This window comes from Poecilia reticulata, chromosome 11 (assembly GCF_904066995.2).
Source record: "Poecilia reticulata chromosome 11, P_reticulata-male-v2, whole genome shotgun sequence".
Classification (NCBI taxonomy): domain Eukaryota; kingdom Metazoa; phylum Chordata; class Actinopteri; order Cyprinodontiformes; family Poeciliidae; genus Poecilia; species Poecilia reticulata.
The window spans coordinates 11,321,540-11,340,885 of record NC_088840.1 but is presented as its reverse complement, the minus strand read 5'-3'; the positions used below and the strand labels follow the sequence as shown (position 1 = coordinate 11,340,885).

The window sequence follows — 19,346 nt, the reverse complement described above, 5'->3', positions numbered from 1 at the left end:
AAATAAAATGCACGATGTTGCTCTAAACACAAGAATTGCATATTTCATTACAATGTTAATTTAGAGTGAACTACTGGATTCTGAATGCGCGGTTCTGCTCAAAAGAAACCTAATGCTTGGTGGCTGTAGCTTAAAATCCACCACACACAAGTAGATTGATAGTCTTGCAAATTTCCAAAGAAAATAACAATCCTCCATCTATCACTTCCCGGGAGGTTTTGTTGAATTCTGCTCGGCATTCCCTTTTCCTCACGCAAGCCTTAGAAGCTTTGCTTTGCATGCTTTGTACAAGTTAAAGACTATTTCTACCCACAACGTCGAGAGGCATCGCAAAATGAAAAAAGAAAGAAAGTGGAAGTGTGAGGTGGAAGTACTCTGAGCAAAAAGGCACGATACAGCTGCAAAGATCAGCTTGGAGAACCATTAGCAGAGAAGAGGCGCTACAAATCAGCCACACAAGATAACCCCACCACTAGATCAAGGGTGGCAATCAAACAGAGAATTGATCTCCGAGGGATGAGATCGGGAGCCCAGAGGGCGGATGTCCACCGGACCCTATTTTTTTCAATCATAAACTCCGACAAGACAGTTTAAAGTGTGTCAGACAGTAAGGGCTTATTCAGATGGAAAATGATAGGTGCTTATTGGAACAACTAATAGCTCCTGGATGTACACTGGTAGAGCGGAGAAAACACAGCAAAAAAGAAAAGAAAAAAAGAAAAACAATCCAGCTGGGTGGGAGGGGTAAAAAAAAGAGGAGGTTGACAGAAATATCGCTGTTATAGCAGCCGCAGCCAAAACACAATAGAGAAACAGCACGGTAATTTCAGCTGAGAGGGCATTGCTAACCCTGCATGATCCAAAAAGAGTTCAAAAACACTGACAGCAATGCACAGGCAGACACATCTAATAAATAGAAAAAGGCCTCAGTTTCCTGCCTCGGACTTCTTTACAATCGCGCTCTCTTAATAGGATTATATTAAGACGGCGTGGATGCATATTTTTTTGCTAGAAAGCAATCGTGCGAGCGCAGCTTCTCCAGACATAAAGCCGATACTGTGCAACCTTAACATTAGAGACATTTCATGCCAGCAGGGAGCCCATTCACAACGAAATGGATTAACATTTGAAACAGTTTCTCAGAAGAGGAAATGTGTAAAAAACTGTGAGCGTGCATTAAGGTTAAGATGTGGATAGAAAACGGCTAATGGCAAACCTTGTGTCTGAAGTGCACAGAGTAACAACAAACAGGTCTTGCCGATGTCCATATCACTGAAATAAGAAAACAAAGAGGGATTGCATTTTTTCTTGCTCTCTAATTCACAGTGTTTAAAGGAACAATGCACCATTCTATGCTAATTCTCCATATGTAGAATGGCCTTGTTTAGGTGCAAATGTTTAACACGAACAGCTCCGAAAGCTTCAAAACGTATTACAAGTGTTACGAATCAGCTGAAACTCACATGAGCTGGAAAAACAGATATATTCTACTGAAGACTCGATCAGTCTTAAAACAGTGTGACATGCAGAGACTTACTTATAAACAAATAGCAGGAGTGGAGGCTCATTATGCAGGTCGGCTGTGACAAAAACAAAATCTCTTAAAGAATTTGGTGCATTTTTTTTTGTGGGCTGCCAAGCTGCACCATTACAGTGTTTTTTGGTTGTAGCAAATTAGGTACTTTTTCCATGGTGACATTTGTGATCTAATATGTCCCATCTTATGTTTATGTTTGTTTCATCTGAATGAGTAATATATTCATATTGTTTATGGTACAAGTTTTTGTTTTTTCTTACACGTTCAAATTTGGAGCCCAGATTCCCCGTCTCTGTTTGAAAAAAAATAAAACAAACAGCATGATGCTGCCACTGAAGTGAAGATGTGTTCAGAATGATCTGCACTCGGCTGGATTAAAGCGAGATTACTTATTTATTTACACACCACACTTTTCAGATTTGTGTTTGTTGAACATGTTCCTTAAACTTCATATACATAACAATTTATTAGATATTTATAACATACTCATTGTAAACTGTTACAGAAGTTGTTTTTTTTACTCTCCAAAGCCTTTTATTTGGACTTGCACTCTACATCCGTTTATTTTTTAAAAATTGCTTTTCCATCATCTTTGTTCTTTGCACGTTTTGCGCACACACCCGACACATCAAATCACCAAAACAAAAAACAATAATCACAGGGAAACGTGATGGTGGTAGCATCACGGTGGGTGAAATCACGACAAGGTCAAAATACAAGTGGACACCAAAACTTTCAGGTTTCTGATAGACAAACTAAGATTAAGAGATATGTTGGGGTTTTTTTCCCCCTAATTTTTAAAATTAATTTCACACTTAACCTAATGAGATGATTAAAAAGTCATTCTCACTTACAGAGGAAACACTGTGTACTCCTGGAAGTCTGAGCGTACGTCAAGATCAACCAAATAACGACTTCTCCAGAACAAAGTTCAACTTTCGGCCTTGCCAGAGGTCAGAGCTACGTCTGCAGGGCCGCAATGAAGAGGACTACGGGACAAGATAAATCCTCCCAATCAGATGGACTCAGAGAACTTCAGTGTGGCAAAGAACAAATTTCACCAAGTCAGGATATGAGATACTGATAGACTCCTACGCTAGAGGGCTGAATGATGAAACTGAGTGCTGTAGGGGGCCCGCTGATTACATTAGAGACATAAGAAGTGACAATTAAAATCATCTAAGCCGACACCATGATTTCCACAAAACCAAGCAGACAGTCAATTTGGGTTTCTTACGCTAAGAAAAAATAATCAGCTGCAGATCTATGTGAGTTTTCAAACTAATCTCCCCAGACTTGCATTATTTGTTCGGCACAGGCAGAGCAGCTCCAGCCTCACATACGACCACAGAGAACAAACCCGACTGCTTCACTGACTCCAGGCAGCTGTTCCACTCAATGTGAACGCCGACGATAATTACAACCATTTCACCGGCATATGCTGAGGGAGGGAAAAGAAAAAAAGCTTCAAAAAGTTTAAAAAACAATGCTGGAAGTTTGGATATTTAGCAAAAAAAAAAAAAAAAAAGAGTATGACCTTGATAGAAAGCAGCAGAGGATGCCAGACTTAAGAGCTGCTGTCTGCGCAGAATTACCTGGAATGGGACCAAACCCACGCTGTGGTTCCCAAGTCATTAACAGAAACGAGATGATTTTTATTGTCCCTGAAGAAAAAAAAAAACACTATCAAATTTCATCGGAGAGGATGGAAACGCTGCACAGACACGTCCATTTGCAAGCTTCGACGCTTTATCGTGTATCAGTTTATTTCAGCGTTTACTCAAAACAGGTTGCCACGACCCGAGAAGTGCTGACTGTATTTGCACAACAATAGCATATATCTTGCAATCTTTTCTGCGGTTCATTGACTCTGCGGTGGTTTAAAGGTGTACCGTCCTCTAACATAAGCCTCATTTTGTCTAGTGCTTTAGTATTTTCCCCACATCATTTGTAAGGCTAATTCCCCAGTGGCTGCTGGTTAAATGTGATGTCAAATAGGGGATAAGTTCCTCGGCACCCTATTGGTCATGCCCTGCCGGTAACACCGCATTAAGACGGCTTGAGAAGAGCAGGGATTTCCAGCTGCAGTTCAGAGAGACGATTATAGCAGAAATCAAATGCGTTTCATGTGCAGGCAGCCAGACCCGCTTATCTTATCCTTTCCAAATGTTTTCATTAAAGGGCGCAGTATTTCCACAAAGACAAAGTCATTAAAGTTCTAATAATATCCTCCTGTGTTCCTCTAGTTTGTCTACGCACACGTCTGTCCAAAGGTAAATTTACCAGAAACAGCAGAGAACCGTGGCTTTTTTTTTTCTTACTTGTTTATTACTATATAATTAGTGAATAAAATAGAACTTAAAGGAAAATCATACATGTTTAAGCAGTACAACAGTCCTAAATGTACAGCAAATATAGCTGAAGAAAACATTTCTGTCCCTTAAGCGTTTCTTCTATTCTTGTCTCACTTAACTGATGTAATTATAATATCAGATAAACTTCAGTTAATAAAAACAAATTTTTCCAGGGATTGAATTTATCTACAAAGAGAAACAAAATTATCAAATCTAATCCAGCCCTATTTACCCTTCCCAAGTAAATCAATGAATTAAGCTTTTACCAAATTGTTGAGTTCAGTTTCTCTAGTAACGCTCATGTTTGATGACTGTCAGGCCCATTAAAACCTAGAAATCAGCTGTAAGAGACCCTTTCTGACAGCATGATGTATGTAAAGAGACGTCACGTTTTAAAATCACTGAATGGGGCATGTTTAAGTTGACAGCCACCTCCAATTACCAGATTAACGTTAACAACACTCAGACGCTGCTACTGCCAACATTACTGCACCTGATGACGCCACAGACACAAATACCATCACGGCACAGGTCAACCGGAAACCCTGGCTGATGGGGGAAGAACGACAGGTCACTGTAGAGCCAGCGATGAGATCAGCAAGAGCCAACCTGACTAGCAAAGAGGCAGCACCAGAAACCCACCATTTCACTCACTGACAGCAAAAGACACAAGGAGCCTGTAGCAGGGACAAACGCACCTCATCACCAGTCGGAAAAGCTCAGCAGTGCTTCCACTTCCTTCACAGACTAAGAAGAGCCAGAGCGTCACTCCCTAATCCTCAAGTCCATTTTCTACTTTTTTTTCCACAGGAGCGAACAGGATCAGAGCCCGGTGGCAGCGTCCTTGGAAGAGTTTCAAAGCCGAACGCAACGCTAAAAAACCCAAGAGAGCGCCGTATTTACAGCGATGTAAAAGCAATCACTGTCAGTTTACCACAAACACCGGGTGGCAGCGTTTGAGGCAGCTGCTGCCACAAAGTGTCTCTCTTGATCACAGATTAGTACAAAGGAGCAATTAATTTTCACACGCAGCCACGTCGGGTACCTTTCATGCTTGACAAATAAAGTCATCATTTTGAAAGCTGCATTTTGTACTAATCTGTTAAAAAGTGATGTATTTCCTAACAGAACTACTAGATGGCTTAGATCGAAACGTGTTTGTGTTTAATACTGGCCCAGTCAAAGTCCAGACTCAAATCTGATTGAGAATCGGAGGCAAAACATTGAAAACCAATGTTCACAGAGAAGTCCATTCAATCTGGCAGAGCTCACGGCTGTTTTCAAAAGATAAACAGGTTGAATTTATTTCAACAAAGACAAACATACCATGCCTTCCAGATTTTAGTTTGCTGAATGTGCTACAAATCATATTTAATTTTATTTTCACAAGTGTGCACTGATATTTTATTTTTATTTTTTGGTCTATCACAAAAAAATCCCAATAAAATAGTCTAAGGTTTGTGGTTGTTGAGTAAGAAAATGTGGAAGACGTTACTTTGCAAGGCAATGTGATCAGTTATCCTTTACGATCTAAACGCCTTCAGGGCATTTTTTTTAAAGTCTCTATCAAACACTTGACAAACGCTTTGAGATGCAAGCGCTGTATCGTCAAAGTGATGGATGTTAGGACTTTAAAACAATCTTGTCATGTCGTATTCCTACGGATCACATCAGAACAAGCAGAAAACACTTGGGACTCGGTAATTTATAATTCAGTAAGTGGGAAAGAAAGTTTAAAAGGGTTAGAGTTACAGGCTGAAATTCCTGTTTCGTACCACACACAGGGAACGTCCGCAGCCAACTTTCCTTGTTTAACGCACACACACACGCATGCACACACACACACACGCACGCACACGCACACACACGCACACACACACACACACACATATGCCCTGACACACACCAAACCTTGCATACATTCACAGAGGTGAGTGTTTCTGTCGCCCATTTCCTCTCACATCCCATGTTAGCTACCATTATCTGTGCCATGCTGATGGGCAACGATTTTCAGCCCAGGGAGAGTATATGGCCAGCAAAGTACACTGCAAATTGCAGCCACTATTAACTAATCAGTGGATGAATGTGCATTGATGGGCCTGATGCTGTGCACTACCACTATTACAGTCGGCCTCATAGTAAACCATTAGCACTATGGGGATTGGGTTTGAACATAAAACGCCGTGTTTCCAACATGCAAGTTGATCTCTAGAATTTTCACTGCAAATAAAAGAAAACTGAACGTGTATTCATTAGGTTAGTCTAAATTGTTTCCCTGAGAAATTCATAACACTTTATCATAAAAATAAAAAAAAATTAAATAACATGTGTACAATATTTAATTAGGTGTGTGGTTGACTAAGGGTCTTTTACAAACCTTTTTATGATAACAGAAATTTATGGAATACATTTTTAGGAGAGAGAGAGAGAGAGAGAGAGAGAGAGAGAGAGAGAGAGAGAGAGGCAGGCCATTATGAAACAACACTCTGGACAGGTGAGATGATGAGTGACTGCAGAAAATGCTGTAAAATCTGGATGTGTTTCAGTAAATTATTAAGTGTTAAAGAACAGATTCTACAAAAAATAAAAATAAAAAATTTGTATTAGGATCCTCTGAGTATTTGAAGATACATAATTAGAAAACACTTTGCACAATGGGTTTTTTGTTCTATTGTAATTGTAAGTGATTTTTACTTCATTATTACTAATAAACAAACATAAACCACATGAAGACTCTTTTTAATGAGCAGTGCGATGAGATCTCTTAAAATGCCAGTCGCTAATATAGAACGATAAAGACAGAGTTTTAAAATTTCATGTGTTATTGTTTCCATCTGTTTTGAAATCTAAGCCAATTCTGATTAACCGCATAGATGTGTTACATTTCTTTGAGATTGTCTTTGACTGTATTACTAGTTCGAATCTAGTTTTTGGTAACTTTGCGATTGTAAATATTTTGTATTTTATGTGCTCTGAATGATATTGCATTGCAATTTCTTTGTATAATAAGTCATAGGGAGAGGAGCACTGCAAAAGTACAGTATGCACATATTTGTAATTAACCCTTTTTTCTGACATCCCTGAGAATCAAATCTATACAAGCATTTTGAAAAGGTTTAGATGCAAAACACCCTATGTGACAAAAGAATAACACCACCTGCATGGTGAAGCTTTGTGGTGGCAAAATCATGCAGAGGGAAAGCTGTTTTTCACTGGAATCAGAATTGAGGGGAAGATTTTTGTAGCTAAATGTGGTAATTACAGAGGGACATAGGTGTACAAAATGCCAAGTACAAATTAATGCCAGACTTTATTTTTTGAAAAAAGTAAAGAGCACGTACCGATTTCCTTCCACTTAGCGATTGTGTACTAGTTGTACTGGTCAGCCATGTAAACTCTCATTAAAAGCACATCAAAGTATAAGAAAACAAAATGTGAAAAATTAAGAGGAAGGAATGTTTTTGCAAGGCACTTGCAGAAGAGTTTATCTCGACAAAAAAAAAATGCATTTTTAATTGCATTTTAATTTCTGATCAAACAAAAAGAAAGAAGAAAATATTTAGCTCATGGTTCTGCTTTGGTAAATCTTTTCCACTTTTATGTTGCAGCTTAGGACAATATTTTACATGCGCAGGAGCAACTGGCACGGAAACAGACTCGGGATCTCTAGAGCCGGTTCAGAGAGAGGAAAGATGGCGACAGATGGGCCGAGTCCAGGCCTGTCATCTATGTGACTGACTAAGCAGCACTCTCTATTCCACTGCTCCATCTGCACATCATAAGTCTTCAAAATTCCCATATCCCTTTCAGTTTCACTAAAAAAAAAATAAAAAAAAAGATACTAACAAAACAGAAATCCTGATAATTCCACCATGGGATTACATCTCTCATCTTTGTCTCCTTCTTTTCACGTTCAGTTTTATCATTCTTCATTTTATCAGTCAACGCAGAGCTCTGGCAGAGGAAAAACTCCACAAATAAAGTTTTGAAATTAATTTTTCTACGTGCATAAATCTCAAATATCATCATTACTATTTTCTTTTTAACCAAACTTCTACTTCCGTGTATACTTATAGTGGAAGCAGATCCAAGCTGACACCTATGAGAAAAGCAAACTTAATTGAGTATTTCTGCCACCGAGCTTCACTTGAAAGGTTTTTAACGACGGTTCTCCTTCCAGGCAAGAGAGAGAGTCTTATACGCCCCACTGGGTCAGGGGGCAGGCCGTGTTTGGCTTCTAACAAGCTGTAAACAGACTGAGGGAAACGGGCCAAGAGAGAAGTACAAGTGCTATCAGAGATAAACGTTCTGTAGCAGGAAGAAGAACTGCATGGCAGCACAAGTGCTCAAACACTTCTTTAATATCGTGACCAGGAGCTAAAAATAGAAGCACGTAAAATGTAAACTAATAAATGGACCAATAAGAGAAAGCAGGGAAGGGAAAATGAGCAAAACACTGCATTACAAATTAGGTTAACACAAGCAGCGGTCATGCAAATCGATACAGCAGAGACGATAGGAAAGAGCTACAGAGAAGTATGAGGATTAAAGATTTGCAACCAGAGGGTCTCTAAACAACACGCGCACACACACGCACACACCCCCACACACCTACACACACACATACGTTGTGGTGCAAATTGAAAAGCTGTAAAGCAAAATCAATATTCAGTCTTCAGGAGTCGACTGAAAGAGCAGGAGTACAATGCATTTGGTTTGCACTCTGAGGTCAATGTCCAAAAATTTAATAAAACATAGGTCGCATGCACACGGAAACGCTGAGGTTTATAGCGTCGACCCAGGCATAATATCCAACATAGCTACTGCTTTCACAAAATGTCAAACTTTCTGGAAGAGCTGCTTCATTTGTCCACCTCAAGGTTCTTATTACCTGAACAGGAACATGTTCTTTTAATGTTTGAAAGGTAAAATATGACAAAATGTACTATTATTTTGTATTAATACTAGCCACAACAAATTCCAAATAACACTGATTTTTCCACTTATGGCTAAAACCTATGGAGGTCTTATCACTGGAATTATTCTCCAACAAGTGCATCATTATAGCTAACAAAAATAAATTAATAATAATAATAATAATAATAATAATAATAATAATAATAATAATAATAATGTAATCTGTGAGCCATTGGAGACCACACCACCCTCAGATTGAGACAGTTGTGAAGATCTAAATATAAAACCATATCACGAAACGTTTGAAAGCAAACAACGAGCAAAAATCTTTAAAATGCTTGAACTTGAACCAATTTTGGGAAAAAAAAATTATTTCATGCCATTATCCAAATGCTATTTTTATATTTCATTTCCCTGGAATGTAGTAATTAATTCTTGGGCAGATTAGGCAACCTGAGATCGGATGTGGTGCCAAATGCTGGAGCATAAATTTCCCTTCGCAAAGAAATCCTGCGAAAGCTCCTTCTGAAAGCCCTGGCAGATCCTTAGAGACTATACAGTGTGTAGACCCTACAAAACTCTTTCAATCCTACGATGAGGGGGAAAAAACTACAACAGAAAAGACTCGACTTTCAGAATCATAAATTTAAGAAGTGAATCCCAAAAAAAAAAGACCTGTTTTTTTGTTTGTTTGTTTGTTTGTTTGTTTGTTCGGCTGGGTTTTTAAAATATATTTATCGTTTGCAATTTCCCCTTGAATGATTACAAATCCCAGAAATGAACTCAATTAGCTCCCTGCTTTTTCATCACAAAAAAGGTTATATTATTCAACTTGAAACTGTGCCATCAGAATTTGACAAAGATGAAAATAACCTCATTTTATAGGTGGGGGGTAGGAAAAAACACAATAAACAAAAAAAACAGCCACCTGAGTCTACATAAAAGCTCTCCCTCGACACCTCAGATCAATCACTGAACCCGTTAATAGGGATGATTAAACTCAGTGCTCCAGCAGACCCTGTGAGTCATAAAGAGTATGAGCCAAAATGAAAAGAAAAAAAAAAAGCCGAACAGTAAAAGGAAATCGTTCGTGGCCTTATAGTCGAGAGCTATTGTAATAAGTCAGAATTAGCAGCCTCCAATAAAGCACACGGTGCTGTCCTTGGAGGAGGGGGGGAAATACGCTGCCAATCCATTAATTACCCCAAACTATATTGGGCTGTTCTTTCAAGCCACATGGAGGTCGGAGGGACTTCAGTGGAGCTGATGTGCCACTAATCCTCTTGATAGACATTTCTTTGAGCCCTGAAATGATTTCCGAATCGTTTATCATCGAAATAATCTTTTGTTCACAATGGTTGTCAAAGTCTTTTTTTTTCCCAGCTTTGTGCTTCCCACAATTTTCTCTAATAATGTGGGGTCTCTTTATCTGTTAACAGCCAGTTCTTGACTTGTAAAAAAATAAAAAATCACTGAGTGAACTTGCCTTATCTATCTATGCAATTATAAATTGACAAAAAAAAAATGTTTGAACTTGATAATTGAGCTGCTGGCTTGGTTTAAGCTATCAGCCCCCTCTAAAGCTTACCAACAAAAAGTTTTGTTTCTTTTGTGTTATTAGTTATGAAAATTGAGGAGAAATTGTCCGTGTGGCTGCAGACATGTGACACCCTTTGTATGGCTTCTACGTAAAAGTAATAGTGACATCACAATGCTGTTAAATTCATTCATTACTTATGCATTTAAATTACTGCAGTGTTCTCTGCCTCAAGGTTAAAGTTATAATGGGTTGAACTTTGACCTATATCTGTATAGTCTATTGACACAAGACATTTTTCAGGTGAAACTGTTTATTAGCCGCGTAAAACATGAAAATACAGCTTATGTTGCTGTTAAATGCAGCTAAAAGCAAAGGCTGGTCTGACTGGATGGAGCAGTTTGAATTGGCAGCCAGTATTAATGGATGGGACGAGTCTGTCAAGAGACTTTTTTTGTCCCGTCTGTTATCTGGTCACGCACAAGATGTCCACAATGGAATCTCTTCTGAAGCCAGAAATAATTGTTCCCAGTTAAAGAAAGCAATGACAATATACTTGAAACCCCTTCACAGCGAAGCATGAAATACGGTTGGCTACAGCACACCCGTCTATGCATGAGGAGGCTTAGGACAAGTTGAGCAGAGATCGGTTTCTCAGTCATTTCTCAACAGGTAACTTTCAGATTAGTCTCTGTGCTGCAAAACCTAAAACTCTGGATTCTGGGATCAAAATTAGCAGGTGAGATCGAGCTTCTGCGAAATTTGGGAAATACCGTGGCTCTCTGATTCAAACTTTGATTCCTAAATGAAAGTTTGTCCTCTTACTGGTGGCCCCTCCAAACATCTGTGGTCGACAGACAATATGAGAGCATAGCATTTGATGTTTTGGGTGTCAATATTGTTATTTTTTCCAAACGGACTGAGGCATGTCCTTTACCCAATCAAGAGGCACATGAAATACCAAAGGTTCTGGTAGAGGAATGGGTTTGTAGGTCTGGTACTATAGCACTCATTTAGATCAAGAGAGGTTGTTTATATCAGTTTTACTAAGGGAGACATGCCAGCTCTCAAACTTCCATAAAACAAGAAAATCCCCATTCCATCCAAGGTCGATTTACCCACCCAAATGTTGTCTTTGTTTGCAGAGGATAACCAGCTAAACTCGGATTTGTGGCTGCCATATGTGACGATGGCATACTGCAGCAGTGTCCATGCCGGTACTGGTTCTACCCCGTATAAGGTGCTTTTTTTGGGCAAGAGACGGTGCTTTTTGTCATCGTCGTGTTGGATGTGGGGGCAAAAGGTTTGTGCCAATGTTGTGAATATGTCATTCAGTTAACACAGACATTATCCACAGAGACGGAAGCAGTGAAAAAGCACAGAGAAGGAAAGACATCCAGCAGTCTCCTGCAGCAAGACGCTACTGAGCAGCCCCTTCAACAGGACACCTCATCATCAGCAGAAGGACCAGTCCAACGTTCTTCAAATGGACAAGAACGGGGAGTTCAGGACAACCGGAGATATGGGGTCAGCAACAGTAGAGAAGTGTAAGTGGGACAACCATGTGGGACTTTGTGGACCATCCTTTGTTTCAGATGGTTCAGGTCATCAAGACGACCTGATTGAGAGAGTGGAGAGCCCCCTGTTTGGATGAGGGATTATGATTTGATGACTGACTTGCAGACAACTTCCTTTCTACGGGACGGGAGAGTGTCGTGAACAGGAGGACGTGTTGCTGCTGCAGAGAACTTCATGAGCGGTGAATTAACTCAACTGTGGGGTAAAAGATAAAAGGAACCAAGAGTAGAGACAGATGGGTGGGTTTGTTTCTTCATCTGTTGCTGGTTCTGGACTGATTTCATGTGTATGAACAGACGCCTAGTTTAGTACTGAATGTAGAGGCTGGGTCAAAAGAATTTAAACTGAGTCCAAACAAAGGCCCAAAACATCCACCTGGACATTTGTCTTGATTAGAAATACATGAAATAAAAAAAATTGCAATGGATTAATTTATTTTTATTCTGTCTGAAAACTCTGTAACTTGATCCAAGGAAAAGGATAAAATGCCCTTTGAGTTCAAAAAGAAACTTTTTGAGACAAGCCATGTGTGTCGGTGGTTACCGACACACATGGCTGCATGACAGAAGGCTGACACAAAGGTTCAAATGAAGACAAAGAATGAGAAAGTGAGAAAAGTTTGAGGAAAAAAAGGATGGACAGGCATCCAATAAAAGGAAAGACGGGTATCTCTCAAAGCAATTAAAAGAAAAGAGAAAAAAGAGAAAAGGGAATGAAAATAACAGGTATTAATGCTCTTCGGACATTTTCTATTTTTTTTTTGTTAAAACTGCAGACTTCAATATATTTTGATTTGATTTCATGAGTGTTAGCTTTGAACAACCAAAAACCCTCCTAGACATAATCGTCCACCTAAGCCAGCATCCAAGGCAAGTGGGACAAAAATAACAGACAAGTAGGAGAAGAAACTCGATGTTTAAACAGAGCAATAAGACCAGACTTTCACAACTCATATGACAGACAAAGCAAACATGTGGAACAGGGTGCAGTGGTCAGATGAAACCAAAATGTAGCTTTTTTTTCCAACTTGCAAAATACAACTATAACCACACATCCCCTTGAATATATAATATCCGCATGGTGAAACATAATGTTGAAAGAGTCATGCTGTGGGGATTCTTTACTTAAGCAGGGACAGATAAGCTGCTCAGAAGGAGAACCTATTAGAGGCTGCAAGAACGACTGACACAGAGGTTCATTTTGCAGGAGAATGAAACTAAATACACAGCCTGCCTAAGACAGAACAGCTGAAGACGTTGGTCAGATAGTCACTTCACGGAGAAATGCCAAGAGTACATGTGAAATGAGAAAATCAGAAGTCGCTAAGAAGACCGTTCAGATCAGAAGCGTTGCCTATTCATTGTAAAAGTTGTTTGGAATATCAACACAGGGTTTGCTCGCATCCTTTGCCTGCGGGGTGGAGCATGAACAGACAATTTGGTGGGTCTTAGAAGGGTCAACAATTTTTGCTACACTGCACAAAATATGAAAATCAAATTAGGAACTAGAAAAGAGGACTAAAATTGACTGCTAAAAGGATGCTTGATTCAATTGCTTGCTCAGACTCTCGGCTACTCAATAATGAGCTCCTGCACCCATCTTTTAGTCACACTATGCTCCGGGGAAGGCTTTCTTTTAAAATCGACAAATAGAGCTTTAGGTCTTTAATCTTCTAATATGATTTTGTTTTGCTTTTTATGTCGCGGTAAATATGCGTGTCGACTTGTGTGTGCAATAAAATAATTGAAAGGCGATGTGAAAGTGCACGCCCGCCGACGTGGCTAATAAATCTTTCATGATTTCAGATTGGGAACATTCAATAAATCCGGCCAGCGGAGAAGCACGTTTCGCCGCCAGCTGCGCAGCTGCAGCGTCCCGAGTAGCTTTGCTGCCAACTGAATTCAGGTATTATTGGAGAAGAAGGGCACAACAAGCCGGAGGAGACACAGAGACGTGTTAATGATAACACTGAACTACGAGGAATCATTCTGCGAGTGTGTGTGTCTGTCTTTTTCCCCACATACGTTCTCTCCTCTATCCGTCTGACCAGGCCTCTGTTTACCGAGGCTTCAGCTACACACGCTCTATTCTAGCACCACCTACTGATGCTACTTTGACTGCTCCAATGTCTGAAGTGCAGTGGATTCAGTACTGCCTTAGAGTGGATGTGTCGCAGCGCGGAATGCACGGCTTCACTTGTATTACACGAACAGTGACGCTGGGATAATTACATTCTCCACCCGTTAATTTCATGGGCTCCTCTCCTCCCGAGTTCCAGCCTCCTCGTATTCAAATGATGCAAGCTCCTCCGCCGCTAAATCCAGCCACCTGCGCTTGGCAAACAGCTTAACGGGGCGAAGATAACTGAAACAGATGACTGTGAAATTCAATTTTACGACAGCAGATTCTCTTTTTGGCTTGGAGAGCCGTGCACAAGACCCCTGAATGAATGCATGAATAAAGTTATTACGTGACTCATATCACACAAACAAGAGAACCGCTGCGTTCGTTGCACTGCAGCATTTAAAGATATTATCCCGCTCTAACAAATAAATACACTGCTGGGTAGTGATGTATTAATTTCCAGTGTAGTACTTGACAAAAGTACTTTTTTTTTCAGAAAAGAAAGTCTCCTGAGAAATAAACAACTAATTCTCATTCGTGTTTATTTGGGTCGATGAAATCATGAGAGGGACAAGCATGGGGAGCTAAGTGACTTGAGTCAAATCCCACTTAAAAATTTTGCAGCCGTATTTGTTTCAGTCTGCTGACTTTGATAATCCATCCGGCCTTCACGGAAACTATTGGCAAAACTGAAACATCGCGTCCTGACGACCGGGACCGTCTTCATTCTCTGACTGGAATGAATCTGTCGAGTTTTCTTCTTGCTAAACAGTTGTCCACTTTGTCACTGTGTGTGCAGTCTGAACTCAACTACCTAAACAAAAGGTTGTTTCTGAAATGACATGTTGCTCTTGCTTCTTCCCGCTGGAACGATGGGGAAATCGACAAGAAAAAAATACATCCCCAGAGGTACAATTGCCTGAACAGCTGCTTTGTGCCTTATGTGATGTAACTAGTGCACCTGTGTACTGAACTTGCTTTTGGGAGGGTTCATGTTATTCCGATTAAAGAACAGTTTACAGAAAAACAGCAAAACAAAGACAAAAGCTGAACGTGGCGTTTGGTTGGATAGGTAGTGAACTGTCTTAAAGGAAGTTTGACTGAATTTACAGATCAGTCAGGATTATCTCCTCCTAATCCTTCAACCAGTCCAGATTCTCAGTACTTTTGAGTTAAATTGCCTAGGGTATCTCTAAAAGCATCTCCTCACACACACAGGCAGCCATTGGCTGCCAAATGATACATCGTTAGCAGCATAAATGTAGCTCTATTATTGATTCAAAGATCTCTGGCACAATGACTTCATAATCGAAAAGGTTAAACCACAGTGTTGAATCTGTTGTAGCCTGATGTATGGCTTGCTAACAAAGAGAAGGTTGGGTGACCTTTCAGTTTCTTCCTATTCTGTAAAGAATATCTAATTTTAGTTTTGTTTAGTCAGGTTTAGCTTCTATTAGAATAAAACAGACAGAATTCCTGAGATAGGCAGAAAGAATGCGTTCAGTGCTCTACGATGTTCAGTAACATTCCTTTTATTGGGATGTGCATAATAAACTAAAACACTTAATCGGTGGTGTGAGGGATAAGGTTCAGCCCCCAGGAGGAAAGCATGCACCATGACAGAAAGAAATAGTTTTTCCGATCCTCCTTTGGTGAATAAATGCGACGTGTAATCTATGTGAGAAAAACTAGCCTTACTCTGCTGGTGGCTAATGATGCTGAAGTGGGTAGTTGATTCATGGCTTTAGGGTTGGATGCTAAATTGAATGGCTATTTTCACTCTTTGTTTTTCTTTCATGGTGTGGACTGTTTTTGATTGTAGTTCAAAATCTAAAACACGAACAGGAGTGGAGAAAGGCGGAGGCAGAAATTATTAGAATCCGGAGTTCCTGATAGGACATATAATCCAACTAGCTGCTTCTGCTTCGCCCGTGTTGTCACCTCGTGGCTGTAATCACACCAATTCAAGTGATCTTTTCGTGATTTGTCTTACCAAGGAGGCGTAAGGCAGTGTCAGACGCGTCAACTGCCCTGTGTGGTTAATCAAAGGTTGTCTTGTTCATCATATTGCCGATTATGAGGCTCAGACATGCAGAGTTATTGCGTGTATCTATGAATAAAACATGAACCACTAGGCCTTATTAAAACCAAGGACTATCAACGCCGTTGCAGGTCAGCTAAACTTCCCAGAGTGACAGGAGTCAATTAGATTACTTTGTGTGTGTGTGTGTGTGTGGAGAGGCAAGGACGAACACAGAAGTTTGGTTTGTGCAGCACGCTGACTTGAGTCTTTTTGGGAGTTGTGGGCATCGATCTGCATGCCGCATGATCACAGAGGGACCGTCGTCCAAAAAAAGGCACAGCGGGACAACGTAATTGCCGCGTGAATAAAGCTTTGACAGAATAGTTTGGGGTTTTTGTGGGAAAGTTGTGAGAAGGTGATGTTCCTACCTTCAGCAGAAACATCTGATGTTTTTCATCCAGATTAGTTCAGGTGTGCTGAAGCTAACAGCTGGTCTGATAGAGGCCAAGAACAAAGACTGCACTCGCAGAGATTTACGCGAATGCATTTTGTGAACTGTCTGCAATATTTACACAGAAGCCGATGCTTATTTACACTGAAAATAAAGGTAGGAGGTGGTGAACCTTCCCGTGTGAAACACCTACTCAGCGTGGAACGAGGAAAGCTATTCTGGTCAGAGAAAATTAAAAAAAAGATGGTGCAATAATAATAATAAAGTCTTAGCCTTTTCACCTCTTCACTTTTCAACGGGCGGATACTATAACTAGAAACACCTTAACTTCCTCTGTTCTCAGTAAATGTTTCACACCGGAGGGTTATTAGCCGCACATCGCCTCCAACCTTCATTTCTTGTATAAATAATCATCCGCTTTGGAGCAAATACCCAATGTGACGGAAACGTCATGATGGTTTAAATGTTCATAAAACAGTGTTTACATAGAAGACAGTAGTGCTTTTTGAGACTGGAGTTGCTTCAAGATGGTGGAAATCTACTTTAGTGTGAAACCTCCTTGATGGGCCGTAAGCTTCAAGAGTCTCAACTAAACAATCTGGATCTCTGCAACAAGCAACTCGTTTGCAACCTTTGAACAGAGCCTCCCTTAAAAAGAAAATCCTGAATTATCATTTTGAAGAGTTGTTCCTTACTGAAGTTTAGTAATAAAACTATTACCCCACTATCCCCCACTACTAACTCTAATGAGTTACGTCTTTCCCTTCACGCAGCTCTCTGGACTCCTGTCTCCTCTGCGCCCACCCGTTTTGTGATCTTGCAGACAGGTCGACCCACACCGAGGCGGAACGCTCGTTCACAGCTTGATGGATGACAGAGTTATCTCTGAGCCACCAGAAAGCAGACAAACACGCAGCCAGCCAAGTCCAGTTCTCCACAGGGCACCTTACTTATCTGAGCATGCCTGTCTGTAAAGATCTTCACTTACAGCTGTCCCTCTGTCTCTCTCTCTCTCTCTCTCTCTCTCTCTCTCTCTCTCTCTCTCTCTCTCTCTCTCTCTCTCTCTCTCTCTCCTGTTCCTTCTCCGACAAGCTGATTGTGTGTTTGCTGCTATTCCTGTCCTCCTCTGTGTTGCACAGCTCATGCGTACATCAGAATTTGGCATTTTCTACTCTCTGATGTCGATCAAGCCTCTAATAAAACCCGATGGCACAGGCTGTTGCACTGTGGCTGTAAGAAACCCAAAGGAATCTCCCTAACATATTGGCAGACGTCTTCCTGAATTTAAAACACTATTCCGTGCGCCGACTGGAGACTGAAATGAGGCGGCGTTTCTGGAAGAATTTGTCTCGTTTTGTTTCTGTATTGTGGGCGGTGGGTCAATGAAGGAAGGCCTATTTAAACCCCCCATTTTCTGTGACTTTGCTAAGTTGATCGATATGGAGCTGCAGCCATGAAGCGTGGTTTAAAAAAAAAAAAAAAAAAAACTGCACACAGAAGTAGAGAAGGTCGATTTGACTGACAGTAGATCGTGAATATCACACTCCGAGTGCAAATAAGAAAGAATTGTTCTTTAGCCCCTTGTTTCTAATAAAACAAGCAAAGAAAGGTCGCATACATTAACCTTTAATCACTGTGTAGGTGCCTCATCTTGGTTCTTCTCATCATTTGACCCAGAGGATCCAGGAGTGCAGCGCGTGAAAGAACTGCACATGTTTCTCACATGTGTGCACACATAAAGGAATCACCTTCTTCACTTTTCTCTGACTTTGAGCCGAAAAGACACAATTCAAATGTCCTACAAAGGCTTTTGACCACAGTTCCTGCAGGAAAATTCTCCTAAATGAGCAACAAATTACCAAAGGAGAATCAGAGTATGGTATTTCTAAACATTACCCTCAATTAAGGACCAAGTCAATCAGCATTCCATCAGAAGAGACTGGTTATAATAGCTTAATTAAAGTAGAAAATAATTGTAAGAGACATCAAATACTCAAGAATTAAATTTTTCTCCCACTTTGCCAGATATGCAAGCAGTTGTTATTCATCCAGCAGCATAAATATGAAGAAAATGTCCAGGCAGATCGTTTTGCATCAGCAGCTTCAATATAATGCAAATCCCTCCTGGCATACCGTTGTACACAAATATGCGAAATGTAGCTTTTGAGTTATTAAACACTCTCTCTCTCTCTCTCTCTCTCTCTCTCTCTCTCTCTATATATATATATATATATATATATATATATATATATATATATATATATATATATATATATATATATATATATATATATATATACACATACATACATACATACATAAGTTTCCAAAACAAAAAGTAAATACAGCAAAAAAAAATAAATTCATACAAATTTTTTAAAAAAGTTAAGAGAAGAAAACATTCATTGAGACGACTTACAGATTTTGGATGATGCAGTTCCAGGGAGAGACTTATAGATGCGAAAGGAGAAAGTCCCTCTTCCTCCGACGACTCACGGATTCTGCGGTTCAAGCAGTGCAGGTGAAAAGAAAAAATACTTTTATACAATTTTATCCAGGGTGGGGTAAGAAAAAAAACAAAAACTAGAAAAATCACATAAACGCCGCTACTGTTGTAGTGTTTGGCAGGATATCCAGACTTATTTATGTATTAATTAATATTAGAAGACGAGTAAATGAGCTGCAGCGCGCGGCACAGAGCAGCGAGGTAAAAGGTGCGCTGTCGCTGTTATGAGCAGTGACAGTTCTCTGCCCGGTATAATCCAAGCGCATGAGCAGCCTTCCGTTTACGCGGTCGAGTCCTGCGGAGCTGGAGCTCCTCCTCG

General features: G+C 40.2%; 1 protein-coding gene across 2 annotated transcripts in view; it reads right to left on the bottom strand.

Moving 5' to 3' along the window:
* The window catches only part of calcr (calcitonin receptor), a 67,670-nt gene extending 48,605 nt beyond the window's left edge, over positions 1 to 19,065 (bottom strand). Inside the window, exon 1 of one of the 2 annotated variants that reach the window (XM_008421736.3) lies at positions 18,941 to 19,065. The gene's annotated coding sequence lies outside the window, so the exon portion shown is untranslated. The remainder of the gene's footprint in view (positions 1 to 18,940) is intronic. The other variant, XM_081612976.1, reaches the window with a different exon arrangement.
* Positions 19,066 to 19,346: the final 281 nt, after the last annotated feature.